Genomic DNA, 8,997 nt, shown 5'->3' on the forward strand with positions numbered 1-8,997 from the left:
CCATAGTACCTTTAGGCAGGGCTCAAATTCTAAACCTACCACCCTAGAACACCAAAAGGAAAAAACTAAGGGTAATGCTGCTCAATGCCAGAAGTCTCAATCTCAAGATGCACGCACTCGAGGCCCTTCTCAATATGGAGAACATCGATGTCTGTGCTGTGACAGAAACCTGGTTCAAGGCTCCTGAGAGCACCCCAGCACTAACAGGTTTCACCTCATATCATGCGTTCCGGCCCCAAAATCCGGACAACACCAAGAAAGGAGGGGGGGTGTCCATATTCATAAAGGACACCCACACCTCAAGGTTGGTGGCAATGCATGATGCATCGGAGACCATCCAGGTGCAATTAACCATAGGCAAGACTGCTCTGCAATTTGTAGCATGTTACAGGCCACCCTCTCAAACTCAGGAACCTCACATGGCCTTCCTGAAAACATTGGAGGGGATAAATGTATCTCCAAACACCATCATACTAGGTGACTTCAACTACCCTAATATAGACTGGGAACACTACTCAAGCCCGAACACTCTAACCCAAAGATTCCTGGAGTTCATAAACTCAAATGCCATGGAACAACTACTCACCATCCCCACAAGAGGAGAAAACATACTTTATCTCATCATCACGAACATGGGATCAAAATGTTCAACACCGGAAGTATACCCCTCACTGGTGATATCAGATCATAAACTAATCTCGCTGGAGGTCCTCATCCCGCCCTCACCTGAAACAAAAAAGACCACAGTGAAAAACTTCTCAAAAGCCGAATTCACACTTCTACAAACTAGTGCGGTCTCCTTTAAGGCCCCTGAGCCAGTGGTAAACATTACTCAAACCGCTGAATCACTTACAAATGCCTTCTACCAGCACCTACAGGACTGCATGGATCAGGCAATCCCAAACAAAACTAAGACTCTCTGTACCAAAGGCAAGCGTCCAGTCTGGTGGACCCCAGCCATAAACAAGCTCTACAACAAAAGGGGGAAGCTACAACAAGATAGAGCAAAATCCTTGAAAGGTAAGACACCTTTGATCATTATAGGTAAAAAACTAAGAGCTCTCATAAAATCATCCAAGGCAAATTTTGAGAGAAAATTCGCCAAGGACTCTAAAGACAATCATAAGGCCTTCTTTAGCTATGTTAGAAACCTAGGAGGAAACTCCCAGATATGCTCAGAATTAGTTCAAAATGATGTGAAAATTACTGAACCTACACACATTGCCAACATACTGGCTGACAGGTTCAGTGCAAACTTCTCCCCCCCCTCCCCTCCAAAAGGAGAGATATCTATTCCAGAGGATTGTAGCCCCCCAAACATCTCCAACGCCCAGGTGAGAACTGCCCTCACTAAGGCAAAAAACACAGCATCCATGGGACCGGATGGTGTCCCCGGCTGTGTACTTCACGAACTCAACGAGGAATTAAACCCACAGTTAGGACAGCTGTTTAATCTTAGCCTCACCTCAGGATATGTACCCAAGGAGTGGCGCATGGCGACTGTGGACCCACTTCATAAGGGCGGTGCCACCACAGACCCTGGAAATTACCGCCCCATTAGCTTGACAAGCCTTATCTGCAAAGCCATGGAAAGGATCATAATGGAACTCATAAATAAAGACATAGGGAACTTGCAGACTTTGGATCCAACCCAGTTTGGCTTTGTCAAAGGCAGATCCTGCCTCTTAAACTTGGTTGACTTTTTCGAGACAGTCACTAAGGCCATTGATGAGGAAAGGCAGTCCATACAGCCTACCTCGACCTGGCAAAGGCCTTGACACAATACCCCACTCAGGTATCATCGAAAAACTCATCAGCTTGAATGTAAACCCATACATCACAAGATGGGTTGCAAACTGGCTAAGTGACAGAACCCACAGGGTCAGAGTTGCTGGAGCCATGTCAGACTCAAAGCCTGTCACAAGTGGTGTCCCACAGGGCTCAGTCCTGGGTCCACTCTTGTTCGGCATCTACTTTTCTGAAGTACAAACAAACACAGGAGGGTTATGGCTGACAAAGTTTGCAGATGACTGCAAACTGGGCCATAGTCGCAAACACATCTGACACAGATATCCTCCAGAAGGGCCTCACAGAAACGGATAACTGGTGCCAGAGCCATGGCCTGAAGTTAAACGCCAAAAATTGCATAGTAATACCCTTCGGGAAAAACAAGGTTTCCCCTAGCTACCATATAGGTGGCAATCCACTGAGCACAGAAAAGTCATCAGGGATCTGGGGACCCAGGTTGACAGTAGCCTTTCGTTTGACACTCATGTTGCTAAAGTAGTTAGGAAAACCTTCTATAATCGCCCACCTGATCATGAAGGGATTCACATCTAGATCAAGGGAGGTCATCGTCCCCCTGTACTCATCACTCATTAGACCTATGATTGAGTACAATGCCCAGTTCGGAATGTATCTGACCAGACACCTGCTGCAGCTTGAAAGGCCCCAAAAGTTCCTCACCAAAAGGATAAAGGGTCTCAAAGATATCTTATGCTGCCCGACTGAAAGAACTCCAGCTCTATTCAGTCTCATACCGCTTGCTCAGAGGTGACCTGTGCCTGACATACAAGGCCATGTCAAACCCAGATTTGATGAATATGCTTCACCTCAAAAAATCTAGATCCCTCAGAACCACAAGGGCGGGAGACTTAAACCTTGACACGGTTATAAATAGAACGTGCTGGAGGGACAGATTCATCACCCAGAGACTCCCTTTGCTGTGGAACAAAATCCCGGTACATGTGAGGCAGAGCACCTCTCTGGCCTTGTTCAAGAGGAATCTTGACCAATGGATGGGAGATCGCAGATATACCCCAGGGATTACTTCAGTGTCACTGCTTGACAGAGGCACAGCAAAATGATAGGCATAGTTTTATTCAAACTAAAGGGGTGGCGAAAGCCACATAACTATGGGCTAGGCTTATAAATGCCCTTGGGCAGATAGCCTAGTATGAACCTATGAACCTAAGAAGTTGGAAAAGCAACCCACTGACTCTTGCAGTCCTGTATTAGTCCAAGATCTTGCACCCCCCCCCAACTGCAGATTTGTTAACACCTTTGTTGTAACCTAGATAAAAATGATGCCCCTTTCCAGTTGTAAAAACAAATGCCTCAGTGCACCTCCAACAGTCATACTGAGCCCAAGCAATAGCCAAATGGCTTTTTTTACAGTTTGCTTGGAAGCCCACCTACTGTGGGAGGGATGAGGCAGGGAGTATAGTGGGAGGCACAGAGACTGCTGGAAGCACAGCTTGCACTAGGGTCCTTGTGTACAATAGGGTCTTAATCTTGGTGTGCTGCTGTACGGGAGTCCTCCCTGGTTCCTTGTACTGCTCTGAATTAGACCAAAGCCAGTGATTGTTTTATAAATGTTGTCTAATTGAAACCACCCACAACTCCTTACGTATCAGTTGCTACGATATCAATAACTGCAGTCATGATCAGAAGACTTGCATGTGGCTCCAACATCTTCATTTCATAATGTATTTGGTTCTTTCATTTTGTGCACACCACTTTATGTACAACCTGGGAAAACAGTGAGATGTTGGGGAATGTAACACAAATATGCAATATGCACTTGTTATAAAAAAGTGCCTATAAAATGTAGTGAAAAAAAGGTTTACTAATACAGAAGGACTGCAACATGGCCGGCATTTGATCTGTATGTGAGGCAGGGCTGTGTAACTACAGCTGCACTGGTGGAGACATTTTACCACTGCAGAGCAGCAGTAGTTAAAGATTTGAATGCAAAGGCAGTTCTGCAGCTTTTTAAAGAACAAGATAAGCAAGGCATCCTAGACTTTACTCAAATTTAAAAATGCTGTAAACAATGTAGTAACAGGAACCGGGATGTTAGAAGACATCGGAAGCAGCAACTGCACTTTCAGTGACTTTAAATATTGCTCTTTTTATTAATGTACCCATTCTGTCAGGCACTAGTAGCTAGAAGCACGCAATATTGTGTAGAAAGCATTAGTCAAATGCCAATAATTTATAATAGTGTATTCCTAAAAAAATCTTGGTGATTTAGATGCAAGCTTGGACTACTGCTTGTTCTACTGCTTAGTTATGAAATTAATGTAGCGACTCCCAGCACAATTGTTATGTAGTGTGTCCCCACATATACCCAAATAAACACAGTTTGGACTAGTGCTCTGACTCCTACTTATTTACACGATTCAGAAACTTCCTGGTTGATGTTACTAACTGTATCTTCACACATACTTAGATACACCCAGTGGATCAACATGACAGACTACATCCACATATTTTAAGAGTAAAATAAATACATGATAATGCATCACTACAAACAAATGCACAACCATTACGATATCATAAGGGGGTAAATAATTCCCAACAATAAGGGTGGATTAGACCTTTTCTGTTTTTTTATTGTCCAAGTCTTGCTGTTGGAGCATTTTACTTCACCAAAATGCTTACTTTGGAAGCAGCAATCACACTGGGGGCAAGTCTTCAGGAGCTGCTGCATCAGAAGGAAGGGGAGCGGGATTACTTGTATTTGACACTAGAGTTTAGGAACAGAGCAGATATTTTGCAGAAGGAAATCTTCAATAATATATAGTTTGTTGGACATCACCACACAGACACCAGTTTAAGACTTGTATTTATTAATTAATTAAAAGTCATGCGTTAAAAGGAGTAAGCTAGCGGAGTGAAAAGCTCCAAAGAATATCATATACACTCAATCAAGAACAAATAATATTACAATAATGTACACGTACAAGCAGCTGACATCACCACTTGACTTTCAAGCAAAGTATTTTCAGTAAATTAAAAGATGGAACTTATTGTTCGCACATAATACAATTGAGTAGGGTAACTTGGGCAGAAGGAATAGAGTCACTGAGGAAAAGAGAAGTGAAAGTTAGAAATCGAGCAAGGCAAGGTTAAAGCAAAATAATTTAATTCTGGAAAGCAAAAGAGAGGAGTTCTACAGAAAGGAAAACAGAGGCAAGTACAAGATCATTATGTTGAGTGCACTCCTGAGTTTATAGTGAACAGAAATAAAAGCAGTAATTATATGATGTTAAATTCTGCGCTGTATATGGAGATAATTATTGTTGCATGCCAAGTAATTTTTTTAAGTGATATAAACTATTGAGTATTGGTTTCTAATCTAATATCATTAGGTACCAAATTCCATAGTTTGGTTTCAGAGACTGTTTATAGTGAATCAACAGTATAAAGTCTATACTGAAGTATGAAACACTGCCCAAGTATATATTGAAGTGCAGTAGTTTGAATTCATTTGATTTTTTTATACAAATTATCTTTATTTTAATTTTACAAGTGCAGAAGTTAATTTTATTTTTACAACAGAAAACTGCATTGTAGTTTTATACAAATTCAAAGTTTGATAAAAGTTCAAATGTTAATACAAATAAAACACTATTGTTCTGGTTATATTTTGTGTTATTTAATATTTTGTCTGTTTTTAATTTGCATTTGAATACTATTATCCCACAATTCTATTTGGAGTCAACAGGGTTACATAATTATACAGGTAAATTTTACGTTAATCAGCATCCAGATTTTTGGCCAGCTGTGACTACTTTTCATGGGTCTTTGTCCAGATTTTCGACGATACCAAGTTGAGAAGTATGCCCAACACTCATTACTGAGCAAATGAATGGAGGAAAAGTCTTCGGCCAACTTTTGTTTAGTGGCTGCTGCATTAAGGAGTTTACTGCTATAGTTTTTGCCCAAAACAGGTTTGTCTTTGGGAAGACATAGAATTCTATATGGCTTGCTTGCAACCGATTCGTAGGTGTCAGACTTCTGCCACAACTTTCTTACTGCCAATGATACTAACTTGTCAGTGGGAAGGACCACCCAGGATGTAGATGGGGTCATTCTGTATGCCTCAAACACTTCCACCGCATCCTGAAAGGGAGATTTGGTCAGTCAGAATCTCCTCTCCAAAGGAAGCATTCTTAGGAGGGGACTGTGGAAACCCTCTCCTCCTCCTGACTTGGTATCTGCAGTGACTTGAGTCCAGAGGTTTCCTCTTGCATGCCCTCTTTTTAGGTGGCTCAGGGGATGAGGCTCCTTAACGGTCTCTGCACCAGGGCAGAATGTTTACGGTCAATGGAATGACTGACCACTGGATGCCTTTACAGAAACTGAAAAGATGCAGTGAGAGGGTCAATGGGGGAACTGTAGTTGGTGTGGCCTGTGATCAACACTCAAAGGTGCACCAACCTCCACAGGATCCAAGAACAGTGCACCAGAGGTCAGATCCAACTCAAGAGAACAATGAGAAAGGGACTCTGAGGATATTCTCGATTCCACCTGACTAGGGGATCAGACCCAAAAGCCTTGAAGACAGATGTCTCGGAGAAAAAACCATGGAGGTGCCTACCTGTGTCCCCAGCTCCAAGACTCCAACACCAGATCTGACATGGTCAGAGACAGGTGAGTCGGACCCAAGAATCCCAAAGCCGATGACATATGTATTATCAATGGCTCTCGGGCCACATGATCCAGTTGACAATGTGGATCTAAAAGAACTGGAGCCAAAGGTTGGACAAGTGAAGAAGCCTGAACAGGGGTAAAAGTGTGCAGATCTAACTGGCTTTGGAGCTGAAGGAGTCGCAATGACCCCATCTCAATCTGAGTCGCAAAGAAGTTTTGCAAAAGGCAATCCAAATCAACTTCTGAGGTTCTTCTGTAGGACCTGAAAGATGTTCCACAGAGAGCTGAAGAATATGAAACTGGCCATTCCTACTTCTTCACTGAATCATGGACTGTGATAGGAACCTCCATCGCCAGGTGCAGGAGAAGGAGTGCAGGAGAAGGAGTGCAGGTAGAGGTCCATGTAGCATGCTCCTTGATTCTCAAGACGTTCGGAGCAGATGACTGAACAGATGACTCACAGTAAGGTTTCTTTATATCTGAATCCTTGGCTTTGGTGGGGGGGCTTATCACCAGGCTTCTGAGGTTTATATGTTTCTTGATTGGGAGGAAGAAATCCCTTTGATAATAAACTTTTTTCCTCTGGTCTGCAAGGGCCTGGGAAATGCTCAGTACAAATGTCGCAGGAAGCATTAAGGTGAAACAACACTAAACAGACCATGCAGAGCAACAATGAAGATCTTGAGAGAGTGTTTTGTGCCAACACTGAGAGCACTTATTAAAGCTAGAAGATTTTTCCATTAGCAACTATCCAAACAATATTCAATAATGACTAGAACCACACACTGAATTACTCCTGTAATAAACTGCAAAACAGTAAGTGATCACAACAGTTGACAAGCTGTCTAAAATAACTATCCAGTAGAAGGCTAATTATGAAGAGAAAAAATGCAAAGTCCTAATTAAGACACCAAACACCAATAACTACAACATTAATAGCTAATACTGTAACAAGAAGCAGGAGGAGAGATGGCGACAAGGCCTAAGAAGGAAGGGTTATACAAGCAGATTTAAATCCTAATCTAAAGTAACACTCTAAAAAGTAGGAGAGACAATGTATCACTAACTAGTCCAATGGGCCACTATAGAGCGACCTAAAACCTGAAATTAAAAATAAATTACAGACAAAGCACTTAACTGCAGAGATCTTTCTGCAACTTCAAAAGGCAGCAAAAATGAGTTACTCAGGGGGAGGACATTAAAAGAAGGGAAGATTTTGGAAGGACTTAAGGCTAGAGCACTGAATCGGTCAAATCGCATCTGTGTGGTGGCTCAAGGACCCACATTGTCAGATCGGATGGACTGGATCAACAAGATCTTTTGGCAGCAAAAAAAGTATTACAAAAAAATGGAAAATTAAAAAACATGGGATCACTGATAAGTCTGAATTAAGACAAGCAGAACTAACGGCAATAAAAAAGAGAAAGGGTAAACACATAATTTACAACTGAAGTATACAAGGCCAGAAAAAGGTACAATTTAAACTAAGAGTAACATATCAAAGTTCATAAAAATAAAGAAATTGTTGTATATCAATATACCAGAATCATAAGTACTGGTACTGGGATGGACTGTATAAAGCTGCAAAGAGATAAGAAGTAAATAAAGACTAAACTACAAGCTGTCCGCCAATGGAAATAAAAGCTAAAATGTAGACCAGCCACCTGTGAAATAAAAAAAAAATATGTGCACTAAGCATGAAGACTGCACAGCGCTTGCAATGATGATTTGTTATATATCTGAAGTTTGTAAGTGAAATAATGCGATACTCCTGAAAAATAAATAACAGAGATGAAATGCGATTAATTTCATTTAATAATTTACTTAACTAATTAATTAATTATTGATATAGTAATACTTGAACATGCACGGATATGCGTACTTACATAACTGTACTGCCTTCCTTCAGAAGGGACAGTATAACAAAAAAAAATATTCCTTCTCATGTGGTAGGCTTCACCCTCAAATATATATTCTCACTTCAAGGTCACTTCAACTTGGAAATCTACAATCATTGTTAAAACAGTAACTGCTGTTTCTTCAACACTCATCAATCTAATGGGTGAATAAAAAGATCTTAAGCCTAAATGGATACAAATATTAAGGAGTGAGCAGTCCCTGTGTGTGCAAACACCATCAGCTAACATAAGCAAACAAACAGCATGGCAGTAATTTCAGATATAACAATATATATAAAAAACTTCCCAGACTTTTTATAGTGCCTGCATTATAAATACAAATAACTCAAATATACAAAACTTTTCGAACACAAATCCTCAAAGTTAGAGGCAGGATATTGGCTGCAACCAGTGGATACACCAGAAAGAGAAACTTTCCTGTTGGAAGTATGCACACTGAATGACAAAGATAATGAAACACAGACCTGGACTCCCAGCTCTTCTTCTTTCAGCTTTTCCTAGTTAGGGGTCGCCACAGCGGATCACCTGTCTGCTCATGATTGAGTAGTGGAGTCTTAGGGTGCCGAGTTGCCAGCCCAGCGCCCAACCTTCCACAGACGGCACACACATGCACACACTCACACCTATGGCTAATTTT

General features: G+C 41.5%; 1 protein-coding gene across 1 annotated transcript in view; it reads right to left on the bottom strand.

Annotated features, from left to right (window-relative positions):
• The window catches only part of DCUN1D2 (defective in cullin neddylation 1 domain containing 2), a 596,128-nt gene that overhangs the window by 453,419 nt on the left and 133,712 nt on the right, over positions 1 to 8,997 (bottom strand). The gene's annotated exons all lie outside the window — the stretch shown is intronic.

Source organism: Protopterus annectens, chromosome 5.part0 (assembly GCF_019279795.1).
Source record: "Protopterus annectens isolate FY-2018-M chromosome 5.part0, PAN1.0, whole genome shotgun sequence".
Taxonomy (NCBI): domain Eukaryota; kingdom Metazoa; phylum Chordata; order Ceratodontiformes; family Protopteridae; genus Protopterus; species Protopterus annectens.